The sequence below is a fragment of the Triticum urartu genome, chromosome 6 (genome assembly GCF_003073215.2).
Source record: "Triticum urartu cultivar G1812 chromosome 6, Tu2.1, whole genome shotgun sequence".
Lineage (NCBI taxonomy): Eukaryota > Viridiplantae > Streptophyta > Magnoliopsida > Poales > Poaceae > Triticum > Triticum urartu.
Genome location: NC_053027.1, coordinates 394,453,399 through 394,477,844, shown reverse-complemented (window position 1 = coordinate 394,477,844; position 24,446 = coordinate 394,453,399).

Here is a 24,446-nt window from a genome sequence, read left to right as displayed (position 1 = left end):
ACAGGGGTACACCATAACCAGGATATATAAATCGGGAAAGTGGAACTGGCTGGAAATTACGGTGTTGTATTGCCACTAGTAATTGAAAGCCTATCGATCACGTACAGGTCAACTCTATCAGCTGTTGACTGCAGATGTCCTTGCTCCCCTTCCTAACAAGGAACATACTGTGCTACCCATACAGAACACCGCACGGGCCGCCGGCCGAACCACCGGCCCCACCGACTGTGTTCCTCCCCCCCCCCCCCCCCCCCCTCCCCCACCCGCGTCGAGTTTTCTTCGTTCGACGAGGCCCCACCACCGCCCCCCACAACCACCTTCCCCACCCGAGCCCCTTCGATCGCACCGACTAACTCCGACGAGCTCTGAAAAATCGACTGACCCAATTTTGAAATTTAGTCTAATGTGTTTTAACTAGTGTGGAATATAAAAGGGGAAAACCATAAGCATTGCGAGTATGTGTTGAGCATGCCATGGAGGATCTGAAGGTGCAAACCGGACAAAGGCAACTTCACAAGCAAGACAAGAAATCAGAGTAAAGTAGTGGCGATCTATTTTCTTGCTGCGATAAATAAGTTGAGCAGATACGAAAGAGTACCGCCTCTGGTGTGGCGCCGTGTACGCATCTGCTGAGATTTTGACGGTGCTGCGGTAGCGATGGCTGTCGGCGGCGTGGAAGCAGATCTTGGAGGGTAGATGGTGGCGGTGGGGCGCGGTGGACGAGACAGTCGTAGGAGCGGCGCTGGCAAGGTGGACGACAGCGGGGATGAAGCGAGAGGACGGGATGCAAGGATCCCGGTCCGAAGCCGTGGATGAGAGAGGTTGATCTCTTGTAATGGACGGCGGCGCCGGGGTATCAGCTCCGGCATGGTGGAGGAGGACGGCGGTGGATGGGGTGGCGGACGGCGGCGGACGGAGGAGGGTGGGGTGGAGAGGGTGTTTTGGCGCCCACGGAGTATGAATGGGGAAAAGGGAGGTAGAGAGGAAGGGGAACCATGTATTCAGGGCGCGCTTGTCTCAAATGCGAGGAAATTTACAAACTTAGCCCCCGTTTCAAATTTCTACTGCATCACAACAACACTAGTCGGTTGGGGATAGGACGGTAATCTCGCATACACCGAATATTTACCGACGAGAGTTTGTTTTTGGCGTCCACCGTGTATGAATATGAATCGGGGAGGGAGTCGATTTCGGCCAAGGACACACTGTGTTTTGGCGCCCACCATGTATGATTCCGGGTGAGAGGCGGTTACGTCACGTTTGGGTGAAATTACAAACCTACCCCTATCAAAACCTATAGAAATCCAGCATATAGGCTTTGCGTGGCAGGGATAGGCAGTAGTGATTTCCATCTCGCAGATTTTGGTTTCGGGCGGTTACTGCGACTTTCCCCCCTTCATTCAAATTTTGCAGAGTGCAACGTGCCAACTCAATTAGAATCCCGTTTGTATTCTATTTTTTTCGGGCGAGATCCGTTTTCAATTGGAATTACATTCTATATACATCATTTTTTTATATATACTTTCAAAAGCACAACACCATTTATACATAAATATGGTTTACAAATGGCATGATCTCAGATTCATAAGGTTGTATCCATCAATTTGGATTTTCAAATATTTGAAACCACTTTATGTTGAAATCCAATGTATGCATTCCTCGCTAACTGTCTCCAATTAATGTGTGTTTCATGCGGGTTTTTTTTTACTTCTCAAACATGTATAATGTGTTTCACACATGCAACATATAGTGTAATCCCGTTTAGACATTAATTGCATATAAACCATGCATTGTTTGTAATTGAAGAATCTATGGATCACCAATATTGATAAACTATATAACATTACACGTGTGCCCAAATTCAAATGAATATGCATGTCCGATACACCAATTTGCGTTATGATATTTTCGATGTCGTGATCTCTAGTTTAAATATTTGAATCCCCTTTAATCCAGATACTCGTCTCATATAGCTATCACTCATGCTTATATAGGACTATCTCTCTGGACCTATACGCGTTCATCGTCTCTTAGGTATCTCTCGTGCTACCTATATGTCGACAATGATCTTTTATCTTCGTAACACACTGACGGTACTCTCTCCCTCGACCTTCATCACTCTATCTCTCTCTAAGTATATCTCACTCCCTGCTATGTGTCTCTAACTATGATTCTCCATGTGGGATCTCTTTCTCTCACACAAACACAAAAATTTGTCTCCTGGGGTCTCATTTCTCTCTACTATTCCCATGTGTGCCACTCGCACACCCCTCATACAGAGATGTCTTTTGCTCCTTAGATATGAGAACCTATGACTCTTCCTCTTCAATATCTCTTTCCCACACACAAACACAAACTCTGTCTCCCAGGGTCTCATATTTCTCCATTGTTCTCTTGTATGTCTCTCACACACACCCTCTCTCCCTAGAGATATCTTGTGTTCCCTCGTGTGTCTCTCTAGCTATCACTCTCGTTGTGAAATATCTTTCTCTCTCGCAGACACAAAACTCCGTCTCTCTGGATCTCATTTCTCTCTGATATATGTTTGTATGTGACTCACACGCACCCTCTCTATATATCTCTCACACCCACACACATAACCCAGCCTTCTGATCCACTCGACTCCTATCTCTAACGCACACTAGCTAGCATCTTTATCTTTCTATTTATCTGTTTCTCCATCAACCTTCTTTCTCGCCCTCACTCTTGATTCCTATCACGCACACTACATATGTTTCTCTCTACATGCAGTCAAGTGCCCTCTCACACGCATATATAACTTCACCCTTTGAACCACCCGACGGTCATCTCCAACACCCAAACTAGCGGATGTCCCTCTAGCTAGCATCTCCATCTCTGTATCTATTTGTAGTTTCTCCGTCAACATTTCTTTCTCGCACGGAGTCTTGCTTCCTATCACCCACGCTATATATGTCCCTCCATACATATGCATTTATAGGTTGGTCTCTTTTGCACAATCGTTGCGCCTCACTCCCTCTGCTCGCCATAGATGCATGCTCCAGCCCACGCCACTATCTCTTAAAGACAAAAACACATGCTCAATTGTCGGGACTTCTTCCATGCATTCTCACATGCATGCATATTGTCATACCGATCCGTCTCTCCCATGTCGTTGATCTTATGACTTATGTCTTCTTTCTTTTATCTCGATCATGCGCGCACACACACACATCCCAGGTATACATGTATACCTCTCACACATGCATGTTCAAGGTCTCTATGTCTCCATACGTAGTTAATTACCCTCAATCCTAACGCCACATCGAATTGTTCTCCTCTTTTGTGCACATAACTTCCGCCTGGATGGGTAAAACACACAGTCACACTTAACAATCTCCTTCTAGCTACCCCCCCCCCCCCCCCCCCCCCCCCCCCCCCCCCCCCCCGCCTCTCACTCTTCCCTATATCCCCGAAACCACTAAGACCATCCCTTAGTTTAATTCCCGCCTACATGCACCAGATATATAGTAGTCTTCCTCGGTGTCTCTCGAACAAACACGTTCTCTCGAAGTCGACTCCTCTCACGCGCACACACCTTCTCTTCCCTCTCTACGGGCATTTTCTCTCTCGCACCCCATCGTTGGTGGCCTCTGCCATACACATCACCTCTCTATGATGAAAGCCATGCACACTTAAATTACATCCGCCACAGAGGACCCCGTGACACACACACACACACGCACGCACCCCCCCCCAACACACACACTAAGACTCCATCTCTCTCACACACACACAAACACACACACACACAAAAGCACGCACGCCCCCCCATACACACACTAAGACTCCATCTCTCTCCCTCTCTCTCACACACACACAAACTAAGACTCCATCTCTCTCTCCTCTCTCTCTCTCACACACACACGCACACACACACCCCACACACACACTAAGACTCCATCTCACACACACATGCTCTAGGGGGAGCATTTGTTCCTACCACCATTCATCCAACCTTACCCGTATGATAAACAATCACCTTTATTTACTTGCATAACATGGACAAATTCCACTTTACTTTAGTAGTCAGCAAACTTATCATCTGTGCCCTTATAAAAAAACGAGTTGGTGGTGATGGTGTGTCTACCATCTTGTAATACAGACCGTATGATCTATATCTGAGGATAGAAAGCAAACTATGATAATTTTACAAAATATACCGGCACCTCTCTCCACATCATTATCTCTCGCAACCTCATTGCTCAGCAATTAAAAAAGGAATAAGTCTCTGGAAAAATCTAGCATGCATGGTGGCCGCTGCTGCCTGCTGGCGCCGTCCATCCCCATGCTTCCGCCCATTCCGACCACCAGTCACCACCATGCTCCACTCCTCCTCGCCTTATCTCTCATCTTTCATTTTTTCGATGACATTCTCGAGATACCAGTTTTCCGATAAAATTCTTGAGATATCATTAGTTTTTACACATGGGATTACTCCTGCATGGGTCAATCACAACAGGTGTTCTATAAAAAATGCATATTGATGTTCCGTGCAATGCATGAGAATCTTGCTTGTAATTATATAACACAAATCACGAGCAGGAAGTGACATTTTTTTGACACAACCACGTTAACATGGCCACGTAAATCACTAGCTAAAGTAAATACCATTATACTTATATCCCGATGCAAAAGGTTGAGTACATGTCCGAAGAGTAGAGTCGCACACACGCACTCTGTCTCTCAGAATCTCTCTCACACACATACCAGTTACGTGACGCCCACTTAAGCAGACACGTATGTTACAATTTGTGCACCCGCGGGTACATGTGATGATGCGCATTTATTTAAGCCGGAAGGCGAACCCAAATAGTAGCTGCATTCATTCCCCTCCCGCCGCCTCTTGTCTGGTCGCCGTCGCTCGGTAGCCATGGGTCGGCTGAAGGTAACAACATATGCCATACTCCCGCCGGAGCGACGCTTTAATATGGAAATTTTAGTGGTCATGCATGCATCTTTTTGTGCTAGCACTCCTATATAAGGGTTGACCGATTGCTTCCTGCGGACGTGTGCGGGCGGTGGAAGAGGAAGGAGAAGGGAAGCGGGCTGTGGAGTAACCTTTTTTACCACAATTTCTTAGGAAACTGAGTGCAATAATTGAGTAGTTTTGCAAACTACCAGTACTACACCTGAAACGGTTCAAAACCTATACTCCCTTGCCAGCGCGCGCTTCCCGTGTGAAACAGTCAGAGTCGCCCTGGAGCGTCAGTGCCGCATTAATGCCCGGCCAGAGCGGAGGCGACCTCTCACTGGCGCCGGCTTTGAAGTGGCGCGACGGCCGAGAGAGCACCGCTTCCCGGTGCACGCGACTACTCCGCGTCGATACTGGCCATAGGCCCTGTTTGGATCCATGGGTTAGAGTTAGTTTGAGCTAGTTGGGGCTCAAATAGCCCTAAACTATCCAAGCATGAGGGTTTAAATTGGAGCAAGTTGCACCGAACCCACGAAAAAAAACCATCCCACCCAAGAGGTGCTAACTGGAGATAGTTCTCATTGGGACCACTGAAAAATCACTTTTCTCTCTCCATGAAGTGCATTTATTGTCAATCTAACCCTGTCACCCAAACATCTCTTTGGCTACAGTTAGTTTAGGGTTAGTCATTAGTTAGTATAACCTCTAGCTAAGTTAGAGTATCAAACAGGAGCAGTATAGGACGTGCAAGTTGCTCAAAGCATACAGGCAAATTCGTATGTGAAAGGATTTTTTTCTTTTTGAAAATGGAACGTGAAAGGAATTTTTTTAGAATGCTCTTGGCATGTCGCTAACATGTGATAGTTAACCGACCTCAATAGACGGCAGAAACGCCAGCCCGCCGCACTTTGATAGAGACGAGGAGGGAGAAGCCATATAGGCTACTAGACTACTAGAGATAGGTGTTGCACGAAAGCCAAGAAATATGGTGATAGCGTGGGTTAGCCATGTACTAGTATGATACTACACTGGGCAGCCGTGTTTCGTACTCTTCCAGTCCACTGTGGAGATGATTGGTTAATTTTATATCGCTGAATAATATTAAATATTATGAGTGCAGACGCTCCACCACAAGGTTCCATGCTCCTTCTCGGTCATCCGGAATCTATGTTCTTCCACTCTATTTTTTTACATGAGCTTTGTTCATCCTTTTGCCAACACGCGAGACATCTAGCATCAAGGTGCACGTGTTATGCAAGGATCATTCCATCTATATGAAGAACAGGTGGGACTGGAACTACGAGACGAACATGTACCCAGGAGTGGACGTACGAACCTGAGTAATGTAGCGCAGTAAGTGAAGTAGAAAGGCACCAATGGTATGAACATGCGTGGCATATAGGGTGTGTTTGGTTGCGTTCTCGTCTCAGCATAGTTGTTCCCTCTTCATGCATGCTCAACTTAACACCCCTCTTCATGCATGCTCTCTTCATGCATGCTTCTAGTGTATTTGTGCTAAACTAGTGTGGACTCATGCACCCTCCATACACTCTACCAAACACCCAAAAGTAGGTCGAGAAGGGAACTCTTGGGCGGCATTTGTCTCTTACTACGTACTACCACTAAATGTTGTATGTGCAATGCACGGTGATGTTATGGAGTACGTGCCTAAGTACTCTACTACTACTATATTAGTTGGAGGCACATATTAACTTTTATATTTGTTTACGTGTATGTGCCCCAAGACCTTCCAACTAGATGTGTCTTTCTCCCCAGGTCGCACTTTGTATCGTTCATACCACTAAGTACTACTACATGTGGTCTCCGGCCCAGAAGTGGAAGAAGTGGAGACGCTCTACCACGCTGTTTTTTACGCTGGGCTCTACCACGTTGTTCATGTCCCACTCCTTTCACTGACATGTGGGACATACAGCACGTGCCGTGTTTGGCACCCTTCGTCATAAGAGTTGAAACACTAGCATTCATCAGAAATAAAAAATAATTATAAATCGGTAGTGATACTATTTTTTGCGAACCAATCAGCAGTGATACTATACCACACGGTTTCCTTGCTCCTCGATATCGGAAAGAATACTTCCGTTCGCCAACATGTGGGACATCGACCATCCTGGTCCACTTGCCATGCACGCAGAACTCCAAGGGAGTCACCCAGGTCGTCGCACCGCAGTAACAATGCCTAATGAGCCGTCAAATCACAGGCCCACTTCCCACTTTGAAGTTGCTTGGACGAAGGAACCATCATGACTTCGTTGAATTCCGCTTATTGAAGAAAACTATTGTACCAGCAGTACTGCTAGCTACAGTAGTTACTCCAACAGAGGCCTCCTTTCGTTCATAGGATAGGAATATGAAAATCATAGGAAGTGAGATGACATGCATCTCAATTCCCGTAGAGAAAGAGATGCCATTTGATGCTTAGGATAGGAATTTTTCCATTTAGTCTAGGCTAATGTACTGGTAATTTGCTCTAAAAACTACAATAGTAACTAGTAGAACTGGTACATGCTCGTACTCAGACACACACACACACACTAACTACTAGTACTACTACTTCTCACATGCTGGCCAGACACCGTCGTTCTCCTTCCCGGCTTTGTTGGCGACACCCCACCGTGCTTGGATCTCCGCCGACCTCTCCGCAGCAGCGCGTGCGTCCTTTTCTTTCTTGCAGCGGCGGGCCTCTCTTTTCTTTAGTGCTTTCTGACTTTTCCGCTCCCTCTGTGCGGCTTTGGCCGCCTCTTGCTCTACCGCCCATTCGGCCTTGGCATCTTCAAATTCCTCCCGCATAGTTGTGAGGTCACGAGCGGCGATGAACTCGACACGGCGGGATGCCGTCGCTTCCCTACCATTTTGTGTGCAGTCGTGGGCGGCGAGGAACTCGGCGCGGCGGGATGCCATCGCTGCCTTACCGGTTAGTGTGGCGCGGTGGCATGAACAACGCTTGGTGAGAGCTCTGGGGTGGAGTGGCCCAACAATCGTATAGTGCATTGGTTTGTTAAGAGCTCAAGGACAGAAGACGAAGCAAATTTGGATTCCCCTTCAATCCTGGTCATTTATTACCGAGTAAAATGCATTGGCGGTCATCGAACTTGTCTTGATAGCTCACTTTGATCATTGTATACGAGATATGGTGATTATACGGTCTCTGGCTCAGCGTATAGCTCCGTATTTGTCTGGTTGACCAGTCAAACATTCCGCATGCGCCTCATCAGCTCGTGTTCTTTATCTATCTACGTGGGCCTACCTGCCAATGGAGAAAGAAATACTGTAAAAACCAAAATTATGCTAGAGTCCGGACTGCTTCAGGAGCCCGCTCTCACCGCCCTGGCCCCTCAAGACGCCAGCTGCCCGCCGCATGCATGCATAGCAAGTAGTACTCCTTATGTGGAGGAGAGAGAGGCATTGACAAAGTCAAGGAGTGGGCTCTGCAAGAGCCCGTCTCTACACGTGCTCCTAGGTATAAAAAATAATTCTAAAAAAAGGCATAAAAAACAATTGTGTCTTAAAAAAAGAAAGGTAAAAACATTTGAGAGGAAATAGATAGAGAGAAAGTGAGAAAAAGCTGCAACCTGGGCATTACATGAGGAAGGAGGGAGTGGTGCACATGCCAAGTTCACTGGGCTGCCATGTTTCACACTCCTCCGTCGTAACAGTGGAGACAATAGCTTTCATCAAAAATAAACAATGAATACTCGTTGCTCGTCCTCTATATCGGAAAGAATACTTTCATTCGCCGACATGTGGGACGTCGACCATCCTGGTCCACCTGCCATGCACAAAATTATCCTGGTCTACCCCGGTCGTATCGCAGGTCCAACCTTTCCCACTGTAAGTTGTTCGGACGAAGGAACCATCATGACTTCGTTGAATTCCGCTTCTTCAAGAAAACTTACTGTACCCGCAATACTGCTACCACACGCGAAGACTGGACGGCACTGTACCACGTCATATCACTGAAACCCACTAGGGAAAACTAGCTCGCCTAGGTCATCTATTTTGGAACGGAGGGAGTACGTCTCTGCACTGCTATGATTTTGTGTTGCACGTCATATCACTGAAACCCAGTAGGCCAAACTAGCCCGCCTAGGTCATCGATTGCTAAGCCTACAATTTTAGGAGCTAGGGCTATTGGTCGATCGACGAGGGATAAGTATAAGCGTACCACGAGCTCATCAGCCCCAACGTTTCTCTTCGGTGAGTGTTTTGCAAGTACTATAGCTTGCACAGTAGCTAGCCTACTAACACCAAGAATCATCAAACAAGCCATGATGATACGATAAACAATTCAAACTTACATCTAATCATGCCATAAATTACATCAAAAGCTGGTGAGGATACATCTGTTTCCATAACTCGAAGAGGGTTCGCATGATTCATCGCATGATTCACTATCAAACAAAAGTAGCAAGATCCGCCCACACAATACAGTGCACTAGCCCTAATATGGTTTGATAACACGCATCATTCTGGTAATTAAACACAGGGAAATGCAAACTACCTGTTGGGGATATCACTACTGGGCGTAAACCGGCTTATCTGGGCCGGGTTAACTTCGTCAGTAGTTAACTATGTTAAAGCCCAAGAAGGCAGATGAGAGCTCAAGGCCCATAGTCGGTTCTAGGCCTGTAGCCATAAACCGGCGTTGGTATTTAACTTGTACTATAAGTTAGGAATAAATAGAGACCAAACCGGACACATCTATGAGCCGGTATGGGACTCTGTGAACCGACGGGCATCACCCGTGTATATAAGGGGACGACCCGGCGGCGGTTCAAGGACAACAGACAACAACTCGAGACATAGGCGAAGCTTGTTTGCTCCCTAGTCATCGAAACCCCATCAATTCCATCACAACTAGACGTAGGCTTTTACCTTCATTGAAGGGGCCGAACTAGTATAAACTCTCTTGCGTCCCTGTGTCCGCTTTAACCCCTTCAAGCTAACCCGTCGCGATGGCTCCACGACTAAGTCCTTTCATGAGGACATCTGCCGTGACAAAACCACGACAGTTGGCGCCCACCAAGGGGCTATCGCATGATGGTTTCAAGTTCTTGGAGGGCCGCCTTGGAGGACTCGAGGGCTACGCTGTGGGCCGGATGACTAAGAGTCATCACGGCAAGCTCTACATCGATGATGCAGGCTGGGGCCCCGAGGCCGGCTTAGTTGAGTACGGGTACCGGGTCCCCTTTGGTGGCATACACGTTTTCATCGGCAAGATCGGTGAACCGGGCCCTGAGCCGGACATCTGCACCGACCTCGTCGAAATGGCTCAGCGTGCGCGGTCCGCCCAGGTTAAACCGGCCGTGAAGCGTGCCTTCATGGGAGTTATCCATGGAGGAAGTTACGAGGATAGATCGGAATCTCGCGGCGAGACCGTCATTTATTCCGGCGACGAGTCATCAACCGGAGAAACCGAATCTCTATATCAGCTACAAGATGGCCGGATTGGGGGCTGTTCCGACGGCGACAGTATTCCGGACCCCTCTGATCTACCCAACCGAGTTGGAATATTCATGGCCGGCACACAAGCAGTGCTTCATTCTTCGACCGCCACGCCAATAACCTCCGGTTCAGCAGCGGCGACAGCTGCCGGGGCAGGAAGCTCTGCACGCCCGCCGGCTCAAGTTCTATCAGATCTATTTGATGCATCGGCTGTGCTTATGGCAGAAGCTAATCCGGCGGATCAGGAAGTCCACAACGCGGAGATTGCAAAGGTGAAGGAACAGATCACCCAGGCCAAGGCGGACCTGGCAGCTGAGAATGCCAGGATGACCACAGAGCGGGCCGCTTTAGACGCACAAGCCTACAGGCTCATGTTGGACCAGAACGCGTCGCATGAAGTCATGAAGAGGAAGTACCGATCCCGTTTGCCTTCGGTTTTCAAGGCCAGAGACCTTTTCAACACCCCAGGAGCAGGAACTAGTAATCCGCTGAAGGGAAACCAGCCGGAAGCTCTAGGGACCGGTGCGCCGGTTCAGCCCCGTCTGATGAATCCGCCTCGTCAAAACACTGTTATACCTCAGGTTGTTTCAACACCTCCGGGTCACTACTCCAACCCAATGGACAATCTCGTTGCCGCTGTTGCACGGGTGGAGGCCATTCCAATTGAAGGTGACTCGCCGCAGGCAGTAGAGACACGACGGGTCAAAGAGCTGCTTAGGACAGCGTTGGTCCAACAGGAAGCATACTCGTATAGCCGCAACCGGATCCACTCGACCCCTCGTCCAAGCCGGAGCTATAGCAGGCGTATGGATGAACCAGCAGTATCAAGTAATGAACGACGTGGAGCACCCCGCGGCAACAACCCGGCGGGTGGTGCTGATAACACTCAGGAAGTGGTGGACCGGGCCCGAGCGCACAGGGAGGCCGAGTTAGCCGCGCAGTATCAGGCTCGGCAGCGTACGCCGGTTCGTCCAACTATTTCGGTCGAACCCGGTGTTACTTCTAGCTCTTTGGGGGTGCCTTGCCTTGTCCCCGCTTTACGCAATGTGTGCCTGCCCAAGGATTTCAAGGGCCCGCGCAAGGTACCAAATTACACGGCGGATCAACCCCCAGAGACATGGGTGGAGATCTATGAGATGGCCATGGAGATGCTTGATGTGGATGATGTGGCATGTGCGAAGTACTTCACCATGATGCTTGAAGGAACGGCCCGCACCTGGTTAAAAAGCTTACCGGCCAACTCTATCAGTTCATGGGCCCAATTACGCGCCCGGTTTATCAGTAATTTCAAGGATACATGTAAGCAGCCTATGTCGATAGTGGACTTAGCTTCCTGTGTCCAGGAGGAAGGAGAAACGACGAATCATTGGGTGCGCCGGGTCTCACAAGTGTTGCATTCATCAGACCGCATCAACGCCGACACTGCAGTCTCAACCCTAGAAGGCAACTGCCGGTTTGGGCCCCTAAAGCTGAAGTTGGGACAGATGAAGCGCCATCGCACTGACATGGGGACCCTCATGGCTGCTTTGGTAAAGTATGCTGATTCTGATAGTACCAAGAATCCCGAATCTGATGATGACAAGGCAGGGAAGGGAAAGAGGAACAGCAACTCCAAAGGTCAGCAGCATCACTGGGTAGGCAATGGTGGCGGAGGCAAGCGTAAAGCGGATGGTAACATGGACTTTGTGGCTAATACCAACGCGCAGGACAAGGGCCAGCGACACAAGGGTAAACCGCCAAATCGTAGTGGGGCACCCAACCCTAACCCGGACCGCCTAAATTATCTACTGAGCCAGCCTTGTCCAAGACATGGGACGAAGGAGGTGCCAGCAAACCACCTTTGGAAAGATTGCTTCATTATGCAGGAGTTCAAGAATTCTAATGCCTTCCGGCATGATCACGGCTCCGGCGGTGGCTCAGGATCCGGGCCGGGTCACAGTGGAGGAAATTCCGGTTCAGGATTTAATGGTAATCCGGGCGGACATAATAATCAAAATAATCAGAAGAACCAGGGTGGTTACAACCAGCAGCAGCAACAGTCAGGTTACCAAAGCAACCCAAAGCAGTTGAATAGTGGGCAGTACCATGTCTTCACCACTAGCTTGGACAAGCGAGACCGGAAGGTTCAGAGGCGGGCAGTCAACTCTGTTGAACCGGCCGTGCCCCGTTATTTACGCTGGTCTGAATAGCCAATCATATGGAGCAGAGAGGATCACCCTCCCCAGGTTGATAATCCGGGTCAGTTGGCTCTGGTGGTAGCGCCTCAGGTGGGAGGTTACAAGTTCACCAAAGTGCTCATGGATGGAGGGAGCAGCATTAATATCTTGTACTATGAGACCTTCCGTCGTATGGGACTAACAGATAAAAATCTCAAACCGTCTAATACGGTGTTCCATGGTGTGGTACCTGGCAAGTGAGCATATCATGTTGGTAAGATAGCTCTGGAAGTGGCCTTTGGAGATGATCATGATTCCAGGTCGGAAACATTGACGTTTGAAGTGGTGAAAATCCAAAGTCCATATCACGCCCTATTTGGGCGACCGGCCTACGCTAAGTTTATGGCACGGCCTTGTTATGTGTATTTGCAGCTCAAAATGCCGGGTCTAAAGGGGACAATAACGGTTCACGGAAGCCGTAAAATCGCTTTGGAGTGCGAGGAAGGAGATGTGGCCTACGCAGAGTCGGTTTGTGCCACCGAGGAGCTAAAGTATTATAAGGACAATGTTGATCCGGCGGACATGACTCCATTAAAGAAGCCAACTACGGAGCATGATCCGGCCCTGAAGTTCAAATCGGCAGCAGAAACTAAGCTTGTTGACTTCGTACCTGGCGATTCGTCCAAGCAGTTCAGCATCAGTGCCAACTTGGATCCGAAATAGGAAAGCACGCACATTGAGTTCATCCGTGAGAATCGGGACATTTTTGCATGGAAGCCCTTTGACATGCCAGGTGTACCTAGGCAACTCACTGAGCACACCCTTAATGTGGATCCTAAATACAAACCGGTGAAACAGTTCCTCCGCCGGTTTAACAAAGAAAGACGCAAGGCGATTGGAGAAGAGGTAGCCAGGCTCTTAGCAGCTGGCTTTATTGTTGAAGTTTTTCACCTTGAGTGGCTTGCCAATCCGGTGCTAGTCCTTAATAAAAATGGCACCTGGCTCATGTGTGTGGATTACACAGATCTTAATAAGGCTTGTCCAGCAGATCCTTTTGCCCTCCCCCGTATTGATCAAATTATTGATGCTACGGCGGGTTGTGAGCGTTTAAGTTTTTTGGATGCATATTCTGGCTATCATCAGATCAAAATGGCAGTTAAGGACCAGGAGAAGACGGCATTCATAACTCCTTTTGGAGCCTTCTGCTATGTGTCTATGCCCTTTGGGCTCAAGAGTGCCGAGGCAACTTATCAACGGTGTGTACAAAATTGTCTTCACAAGCAGATTAGCCGTAATGTACATGCTTACGTGGATGATATCGTGGTTAAGTCCAGGGAGAAGGAGACTCTGGTTGACGATTTGAAGGAAACCTTTGATAACTTGAGGACGTATAAGATGATGCTTAATCCGGCCAAGTGTGTCTTTGGTGTACCGGCAGGCAAGTTATTGGGTTTTCTGGTGTCCAACAGGGGAATTGAGGCTAATCCGGAGAAGATCACAGCCATCACCTCCCTGGCTAAACCAAAGTGTATCAATGATGTTCAACGCCTGGCAGGCTGGATTGCCGCGTTAAGCCGGTTTATCAGCCGCCTTGGTGAGAAGGCAATCCCTTTGTATCAGATGTTGAAGAAGACGGATCAGTTCGTCTGGAGTTCTGCTGCTGATGAAGCATTTGAGGACTTAAAGTGGCAATTGGCCAATCCGCATGTGCTCGCCGCTCCCATTGACAAGGAGCCATTACTGCTATATGTTGCTGCTAATGCTCGTGCGGTCAGCGTGGCTATTGTGGTGGAGCGAAAGGAGGCAGGTAAGGAGCATCTGGTTCAACGTCCGGTCTATTATATCAGCGAGGTACTCATTGAGTCCAAGCAAAGGTATCCGGATTGGCAGAAGCTGGTGTACGGAGTTTTTATGGCAAGCCAGAAGCTTAAGCAATACTTCCAAGGGGGCACCCAATTACGGTGGTCAGTTCTTCTCCTTTGGGGGATATCATCCAGAACCGGGAAGCGACTGGCCGGATTGCCAAGTGGGCTATAGAGCTTGGGCCGCACGGATTGAAGTATGTGCCTCGGACAGCGGTTAAGTCTCAAGCACTTGTTGATTTCATCAATGATTGGACGGAAATGCAAGCGCCTGAAGAAAAGCCGGATCACACATATTGGACCATCCATTTTGACGGATCCAGGCAATTGGAAGGCTCGGGGGCTGGAGTCGTATTAACTTCCCCACGAGGTGATAAGTTTTGTTACGTTCTCCGCTTAATGTTCCCTTGTACTAACAATGCAGCTGAGTATGAAGCCTTGCTCCATGGTCTCTGGATGGCTAAGGAGATGAACCTAAGTCGAGTTAAGTGCTTCGGTGACTCGGACCTCGTGGCTCAACAAGTATCTGGCACTTGGGACTCCAAGGACCCACTCATGGCAGCATATCATCATAAGGTGGATATTATTGCAGGTCACTTTAAAGGCTATCAGGTGGACCACATGGACCGATGGAAGAATGAAGCGGCGGACGCTTTAAGCCGGCTGGGCTCTCGGCGCAAACCGGTCCCGCCCAATGTTTTTTTTGGATGTGCTGCACAACCCGTCGGTCAAGCTCCCTGGTGAAGCAGATTTGGCTATTCCTGATCCGGAGGCTCAATTGATGGCAGCTCTTCATGTCATTCTGGATTGGACGCTTCCTTACCTGGCATACATGAACTGGGGCAAGTTACCAGAGGATGAGATTCTAGCCCGACAGATAATCCGGCCGTTCAAGTCCATGACTATTGTCAATGGCGAGTTGCACCATTGTAGTGTATCAGGGGCGTTTCAACGCTATGTGTCTCCTGAAGAAGGCTGTGAAATTTTGCGTGATATCCACGAAGGAGATTATGGTCACCACGCCGGTTCAAAATCTTTGGTAGCTAAAGCGTTTCGCCATGGCTTCTATTGGTTAAGTGCTCATGCTGATGCGGAGGATCTGGTCAGACGATGTGACGGTTGCCAAAAGTTTTCAAGACGTGCTCATGTGCCGGCTCAAGAATTGAGAATGATTCCAATTACTTGGTTGTTTGCGACTTGAGGGCTGGATATGGTTGGGCCTTTCAAAAGGTCCAAAGATAAGAAGATCCACCTCCTGGTGGCGGTTGACAAGTTTACAAAGTGGGTGGAGGTAGAACCTGTTAGCAAGTGTGATGCAGCCACGGCGGTTCAGTTCATCAAAAAAGTGATTTTCCGGTTTGGCTTTCCACACAGTATCATCACAGATAATGGTACCAATTTGTCCAAGGGTGCCATGAAGGAGTTCTGCGAACGGGAGCACGTCCGGCTTGACGTTTCATCAGTGGCACACACACAGTCCAATGGTCAAGCAGAAAGGGCTAATCAAGAGATCTTGAAAGGAATCAAGCCCCGGCTTATGGTTCCTTTGCAGAGAACACCGGGTTGTTGGGTAGAAGAGTTACCATCTGTGTTATGGAGCATCAATACTACACCCAACAGATCAACAGGATACACACCGTTCTTCATGGTTTACGGAGCGGAGGCGGTTCTCCCCAGTGATATCCGTCATGACTCACCTCGTGTGGCGGCTTATGTTGAAGCGGACAATGAGACAGGACGGCAAGACGCTTTGGACCTGTTGGATGAAGAACGTGACATAGCAGCCGCTCGCTCAGCGATTTACCAAAAAGATCTTCGTCGTTATCACAGTCGCCGAGTCAGAACCAGAACCTTTCAGGAAGGAGATTTGGTGCTTCGGCTCATCCAAGATCATGCTGATATGCATAAGCTATCCCCACCTTGGGAGGGACCTTTCGTGGTCAGCAAGAATCTGCACAACGGGTCATACTATCTGATCGATATTCGAGAGCATAAAGACTCACGTACATCAGAGGAGGAGACCAACAAGCCGTGGAACATAGCTCATCTTCGGCCTTACTATACCTGAGCCATTGGCTCTACTTATGTACATATTACGATGATGTATATATTATGATTAAATATAATAAACCGGAACCTCAGCTAAAGCGGGGTATCTGTTCTTTTACATCATGTGTGGTTACACGGAGTTGTTCTAAAGCGGCCTCCGGTTTACCCCTTGAGTTAGCTTTTCAAAAGCATCATGTTATAACACTTGGGGGCTTGGTCGTGTCCGAACCAATGCAACACCTCTTGATAGGCGAAAGCCACCAGATCACTTGGGGACTTGGTCACGTCTGAACCAGCACGCCTCTTGATCGGCCTAAGGCCATAGAATCACTTGGGGGCTTGGTCAAACCCGAACCATTGCCACGCCTCTTGATCGACATAAATGCCATGGTTTCATTTGGGGACATGGCTGACTTGAACCATAGCTACACCTATCGGGAGCTTGGTCGTGTCCGACCATGGTAACGCCATCTGATCAGCTCAAATAAGCCTCTTTTTGCAAACGGTTTTATCATTGCCTTTGCTTCACATTTTTTCTTTGAAAGATATTTCTTTCTTTTTGTTGCGTTTTTTAAACCGACAAAGTTTTAAGACGGTTCAAACTGTCAATTGACGGAACACGGTTCATTTTTAATCTGGAGACTATTTGCCCGGTTTGATTTTTTGTTAACATCCTATTACGGAGTAACACGGTGCTTTATTATAACCCGGCACGGTTTACATGGTAAACCGGCATTATATATATACATGAGCTGCTATCTCCTCCAACAGTGTGGGTTTATGAAACCTCTGCTTCAAGATTGGCTAAGCCAACTTCATGCCCAACGATGGCAGGTATCATGTATCTCAAAGATTTGATCATATGCTTACATTTCAGATATTTTGATTTCACATACGCAGACATCATACTCCGCCTGACGGTACAACCGCGGTGGCACTTTAAGATTTTTATGTTGCGGAAAATACTTTGGAAAGTTCATCACCCAAAGGAAGCACAAGTTGCAGTGGTTATGCACGAAGGCATATTAAGATCAAGAGTGTCAGCTAGCCTATTACAAGGCAACACGGTGCCCAAAATAAGATCATTGTTTTTTTTTCAAAGGAGAAGCATTTTAAACCGGCTTCCGGTTCAAGCTTGGTCACCAGCCTGGTCTAATGGTTGTGGGTCATCCCGCGCCGCTTCAACTTCAGTTTCTCTACCCAGCGGCTGGAAATCAACAGTTGTCCAGTCGATTCCCATTAATGCTCGAAAGACAGCTTCATCATGGATCAACAACGATGGTTCAATATCGGGAGCGGAAGTATGCTTACGGATTGGAGGGATAAGATTTTCCGCTTCATGAATTGGTGCAGCTACTCACTTGTTTTGATTGTCATATTGGGCTTGATAATGAGACAAGTCTGCTTCTTCAGCCAATTGACAAGCTAGCGGATGCACCTCCCGGTTTATTGCTCACAGATCCGCTTCACTAAACTCTGACCCGTCTTCCTTCAAACTGGGATAGCCCTGAGCCGCTTCAATAGGATCAAAATCTGGCACCCAAGCTTTTGCCCGGATTAAGGCATTGATCGCACCGGTTCGAGCAGCAGATTTCTTCAGCTCTTCAACCCGGGCAGGAAGCACCGACTGTTTCGTCAGAGTGTGCTGAATCAAAGTGGGCGCCGGTTTGTTGTGGGATGCAGTACAGATGATACGCTGTGCACCAGTGTACAATTGTTCGATCAACGTATAGGCACCTTTCAATTTCTTCCGCACATCTGACCCCAAATGACCAATGCGTGTCCCTGAAATATCACAAAGGGTTAACAAACCGGCAGCTGTGTAAGACGGCAGAATCAATTCAGAAATCAAACTGGCTTACCAAAGATAGTAGTGGTCATGGCATGCATGTGCCGCTTTATGCTGGTCAATTCATCCACCACCGGTTTTAGTGCAGCCTCGGTGTCTTCTGCTCGCTTGGTTAAAGCGGATTTTTCAGTAGCCCAATCCGCCCGCTCCTTCTTGAAATCCTTCTTAAGCTGTTCCATGACGCTTAAGGCGCTGGTCAACTCCTCTTTTGCTTTTGAGGTTTCAGTCTATTGGGACTTCAGATTTTCTTGGAGATCGGCAATTTGGGTCTCTTTTGTCTTCAGCTCAGCCTGCATACAGACAGTTATATGATTCAGCAAGCAGTGCAAGAATTGAAGCACCAACCACATAACAAGTTATGCACTTGGCGCTTGGGGGCTAATGCATATTCGATCTTCATCTTTCAATTGATTACAAAGTCCCAAGCTCAATACAAGTATTCAACTTGGCACTTGGGGGCTAATGGCTATTTGTTCAAATAAGTTTTGATGCGGCGATATGAATTACTTAAGTCCCAGTTTAACTACACTAAGTTGAACCGGCCCTTGGGGGCTACATCAGCGAATTTCGAGGCATTAAGATTTATATTAGTAAGTCCCGGTTTGAAAGAAGATTACAATGCGGCCCTTGGGGGCTAGGAGAGTCAGCAAGAATTGAAACATACAAGCAGGAAAGAGCATATGGAAGTTACCTCATATTTATCTTTCATCATGTTAACCAGACCGGCTTCATAGTCACGACTGGTATACAGCCGGTTCAGATAGCCGGAATGGATGTCTTGGGCGTTTAGAGCAGCGTAAGTCGCCAGATCAACATTCCACTTGCCTTTGCCAAAGGCAGCAAATTCTTCCTTCGCAGTATGTTTAGACAAAGCGACAGGATTGCTTGGCTCTGTATGGCCAATGCCAGTAATAACAACTTCATCATCCTTGGCGTCGCCGGTTTGCACTGGGGCCGTTGGCTTATCAGTAGGCTTTGTTGGATTGGTGGATTTCTCAATCCGGATGGGGCTTGTGGGCTGGTTGACAGGACTTGAGGTATCAACAGGCCTCTCTTCAGCAATAAGATCGTCATCTCGCTGCGGTGGATCATTGAGTATATCTTCAGGAATAGCCGCTTCAAGATCTGGTGTTTTGCCCGGTTCAGGGACGGCATCCTCCTCGGCCGCTTTATCCAGGCGAGCCTTCTTGCTCGGCCTAGGCTTGGCCCTGAAAGGAATAACAAAGTCAAATACAGCATATGTTCCAAGGTGATGTACCAGAAATATCGTGATAAGTATAGCTTACCCAAGCACCGTTTTGAGCAGTGGCAGCTGAGTAGCCGATGATTCGCCAGAGGATGAGTGGGAAGTAACCTGATAATCGGAGTCAGATGGATTAAGAGGTTGACGAAAACAGCCCACTTTAGGACAAGCACTGACAAGCAAATTAGAGACCTCTGAACGGCGTTTCCGAATCGGACTATTCGGTAAACCGGCGGAGGTAACTACCTGGCCGCTGTGCCGGGTTGTGCGGCGAGCTTCGTGCTGTTGGGTCTTCATAAGAAATTTGGGATCCAAGTAAGCGAGAGGATGAGAAAATTTAACTTTCCGGTTTGCCTGACGGATTTTTATTGAAGGCAAAGGTTCTGAATCGAAAGAGAGAATAATTACCTCTGCAGCATCAGCATGGCTGGCTTCGGCATCATCCTGACAAATATCATCATCAATAAGACGCATGAAAAATAAGCCAAGTGAGTCAAGTTCTACCTCAAGGTATGGATTATCCACATCATCATCAGGGGCCGGATCATAAGATGCAATGGTTCTTTTCTTGTGAGCAGGCCGTTTCACGACTTTAGTCTTTGGCCGGGTTGGTCGCTCCGGTTTGTCTGGTTTTTCTGGCTTCTCCTGTGGAAGTTTCTTGCTCCAAAACGGATCATTACCCTGTTTAAGAAGACATTGATATTAAACAATGACCAGATATATCAATAACAGGTTTAGTAAAAAGAAAGAATCAAATTCTTACAACTGGCAGTTTGTTGGTGGCATAGAAGGGAAGCAGGCCGGTTCGAGCACAGACGTGTTCCGGTTCATTCAGCATTTTATTCACAGCCTTGGTGATTTCTTCGTCAGTGAGCTGGATGTTAGCATGTCGCAGTGAGTCGTCAACACTGTCAGCATACTCGCACATCAAACTGGAGCGCTGACTAAGGGGCAGTATGCTCCACGATATCCAACAGCGAGCGAGATCAACCCCTGTTAAACCGTTGGCCATGAAGGCTCTGAGCTTGGACGGTTGAGGAGCGTATTTGCTTCTCTCCTTGGCAGTCAACCTTTGCGGAAAGGGGTGTGTATTGCTAAGCCGCTCCGGACGAAAGCCAGGCAAAGGATTTTCACCAGCAGGGGAGGTGTCTTTGCAATAGAACCATGTTTGATTCCACTCTTTGGGATGGCTGTGCAGTTTGACGTGAGGGTATGTGACCTCTTTCCTTTTCTGAATCGCCACACCGCCCAATTCCGTATTGGAACCGTCAGAAAACTCAGTACGGCGGTTTAGATGGAAACAGTCTCTGAACAATTCCACTGTGGGCTCCTCTTGAAAGAACACCTCACAGAGCACTTGGAAGTGACACATGTTTGTAACAGAGTTGGGGCCAGTGTCTTGTGGATGGAGTTGAAAATCGGCTAAAATGTCCCGGTAAAATTTAGAACCAGGCGGCTTAAAGCCCCGGGCTAAGTGGTCTACGAAGACGACGACCTCTGCTTCTTGAGGTGTGGGAGGACATTCTTTGCCAGGGGCTCTCCAATGGATGGTGTTTTTGCTGCCTAAAGCGCCGATCAGGACTAAATTGTTCAATTGAGTCTCTGTGACATGAGAAGGAACCCAGTTGCACTCATATACTTGCTTGGCCATGATGAAGTCTACAAGATAGGTGATTCCGGTTCAAGAATGAGTTGATTAAAGTGCACCGGTATGTACAATGTTAAACCGGAGACAGTTCTATCTAAACCGGAGTTTTATGAAGCAACAGCATCCGGCGGTTCAACAAGGGGACTAATGGTATATACCGGTTTGGCAATTTTTCTACAAAGTTAAACCGCCGGATCTAAACATTGAATCAGTTGAGATTGCGGATGGATAAGTGTACAGAAACAGATTTCACAAGATTTCTCTACAGCGACGGATCTGAAGAAAGTTCAGAAAACAAGGAAAATATTCAAGGTTCAAAAAAGAACAGTACCGAATCAATGGGCAGAGATACAGGTAGATCTATGGTCTTGAAGCATATAAGTAAAGGCGGATGCTAAGAACTACCGCTACACAGAGCAAAGGTTCACAGGTTCATCTAAGATCTATCATATGAGTACGAAGCAGACGATGAACACTGAAGAACTTGGAAACCCTAGAACGGATCTACGGGGGAAAAGGTGAAGAACTCACCGGAGCCGAGGAAGAAACAGAAGGTCGCCGCGATGCTCTGGTACAATCAGGGTGATGCAGCAGCCAAGGTTGGAGCAGAGGTCGTCAACGGCGACGGAGCTCCGAAGCTGGACGACGCGGGGAAGATAAAGCAGAAGGGCACGAAGGGGAAAAAGAAATGACCCTTCGGTCCCATTTATAATTCAAGGGACCGTGGGTTTGGAAACGAAGCTATCGCCTTAATTGTCGCAGACCTATTAAACAGGTGACGTCACGCCGGTTTACAACGACCAGAGAAGATGACATCACGGCGGTTCAACAAACTACAAGAAGATATTGAAGATGAAGATTTTTACTAAGGATTGACATGAACCTGTTCAAATCAATCCGGGGCCTAATGTTTGGGATATCACTACTGGGCGTAAACCGGCTTATCTAGGCCGGGTTAACTTCGTCAGTAGTTAACTATGTTAAAGCCCAAGAAGGCAGATGAGAGCTCAAGGCCCATAGTCGGTTCTAGGCCTGTAGCCGTAAACCGGCGTTGGTATTTAACTTGTACTGTAAGTTAGGAATAAATAGAGACCAAACCGGACACATCTATGAGCCGGTATTGGGACTCTGTGAACTGACGGGCGTCACCCGTGTATATAAGGGGACAACCCGGCGGCGGTTCAAGGACAATAGACAACAACTCTAGACATAGGCGAAGCTTGTTTGCTCCCTAGTCATCGAAACCCCATCAATTCCATCACAACTAGACGTAGGCTTTTACCTTCATTGAAGGGGCCAAAGTAGTATAAACTCTCTTGCGTCCCTGTGTCCACTTTAACCCCTTCAAGCTAACCCGTCGCGATGGCTCCACGACTAAGTCCTTTCATGAGGACATCTGCCGTGACAAAACCACGACACTACCCTAAAGGATTAGCGCGACCAACTATTTCTTGTCATCGATCTCTCGGGCAATGACCACAGCATGGACAGCGGCATGGGAATCGATTTCTGGGGCGATGTCCGCAGGACTGACCGCGACATCAGAATCGATCTCTGGGGCGATGTCCATAGGATGGACAGCGGCATCGGAATCGATCTCTGGGGCGATGCCAACAGGACGGGCCACGACATCGGAATCATCAAGGACGTCCACCGGCACCTGCACAACCCTAACATATTAGCAAGCACATTGAAAATAATCAAAAACCACAACTATGGTAATAATCCATTATATTTTACCTTGTGCAGCTCACCGGGGGATCTCATCCCTCCGGGGGCCATCTCCTCGTCCTCGATGGGGGCCATCACCTTGCCAGGGGAATACTGCTTCTCAACGGCGACTATCTCCTCAAACTCGGTCTTGAGCCTCACATAGGTGGCAATCAGAGTTCCTGGTGTAGGCACGGTGGGGCCCTTGCTGTTCTTCCAACTTCCTTTGAGGAGTTCGTCCGCCAACGTCCTCAACTCTTTGGCCAATGCTTGTTTCTTGGAGTTCTTCGTCTCCATGGGTTGGCCTGCCAACATGGTCAACTCGTTGGTCGGTGCTCGCTTCCTGGAGATCGCTGTCTCCAGTGGGTTATCCGCCGGCAACTCTTTGCCTAGTGCTCCAGGATCCATCAATGAACTGACAAACAAAAAGCAATCGAAAGGAAACCACAATCGCAATGAAAACGGGAAAAGAATAGGATGTGAGAATCGGTCGGTGCTTCGCAAAAAGAAGATTCTTGGAATGAAAATATAGCAGCATAACTGATTCGCCCACCTTTCCTTCGTCGGTACAGAAGAAAAATGGCAGAAGTGAGTAGCCTGGAGTGAGGTTTTCTTCAAGAAAGGGAAGAAAGGGCTTGAATGAGCGTTCCAGTGAAATGATGGTTGCTTCGTCCAGTCCAACTTGGAGGCCACCTTACCACTGCTGGTAAAGGTGTGGGTTTTGTGATATGACTGGTCATGACGGCCACACCGGGGTTACAGGTGAGTCTCGACTGTAGCACCTCGCTGTGATTTGGTGGATGGCACGCGGGCCCGGATGCTTTGAAATGTCCCGCATGTAGATAGAGCGGCTAGTCATATAGGAGTGCTCAATATTGTGCACCGCAACCAAGGCAGAGAGGAAAAAGAGAGAACTATGTAATTAATGCATGAGTTTAATTAGGGCAGTTTTGTAAAGTACGTGATACATTCCTCCAATCGCAAAATGCCTTGGTTCATGAGATTTGAGATTTGAGCCCTATAAACCGGAAGGGAGGGAGTACTGCACACGGTATAGTCTAGTCACTTGTTGAAATCTCTAGAAAGGCAAATACTCCTTTCCGGTTTATAGGGCTATACTACTCCCTCCGTCTAGGTGTGTAAGTCATCTTACGAAAACCAATTAGTCCCAAAACACTTAGGCGCGGTGCATTAACTTCTACCTTGTTTCTTGTTTCTTGACATATCAACCAATAAGAGATGAGAGGTGTGCATGCTTTTAATGACTTGCAATGGCTAGTTCATTGCATGCAATGTTATTAATTAGCAAATAAACATTGGTGACCCCAGGAGGAAACGGTGCTAAGCGCGTGGACCTATGCAAAATGAGTATCAACCAATGGATAATGGAGTTTAATTGTTAAACAATAGCAATTTTGTCTCATGCAAGAGCCTGGCTAGTACTCCAAGGAACCGCACCACGCGAGCGTTCGCAACTGCCACGTTCGGGTTGCGCTTGGCTCTTCGCCTCTTCGAGAAGACGAACAATAATGA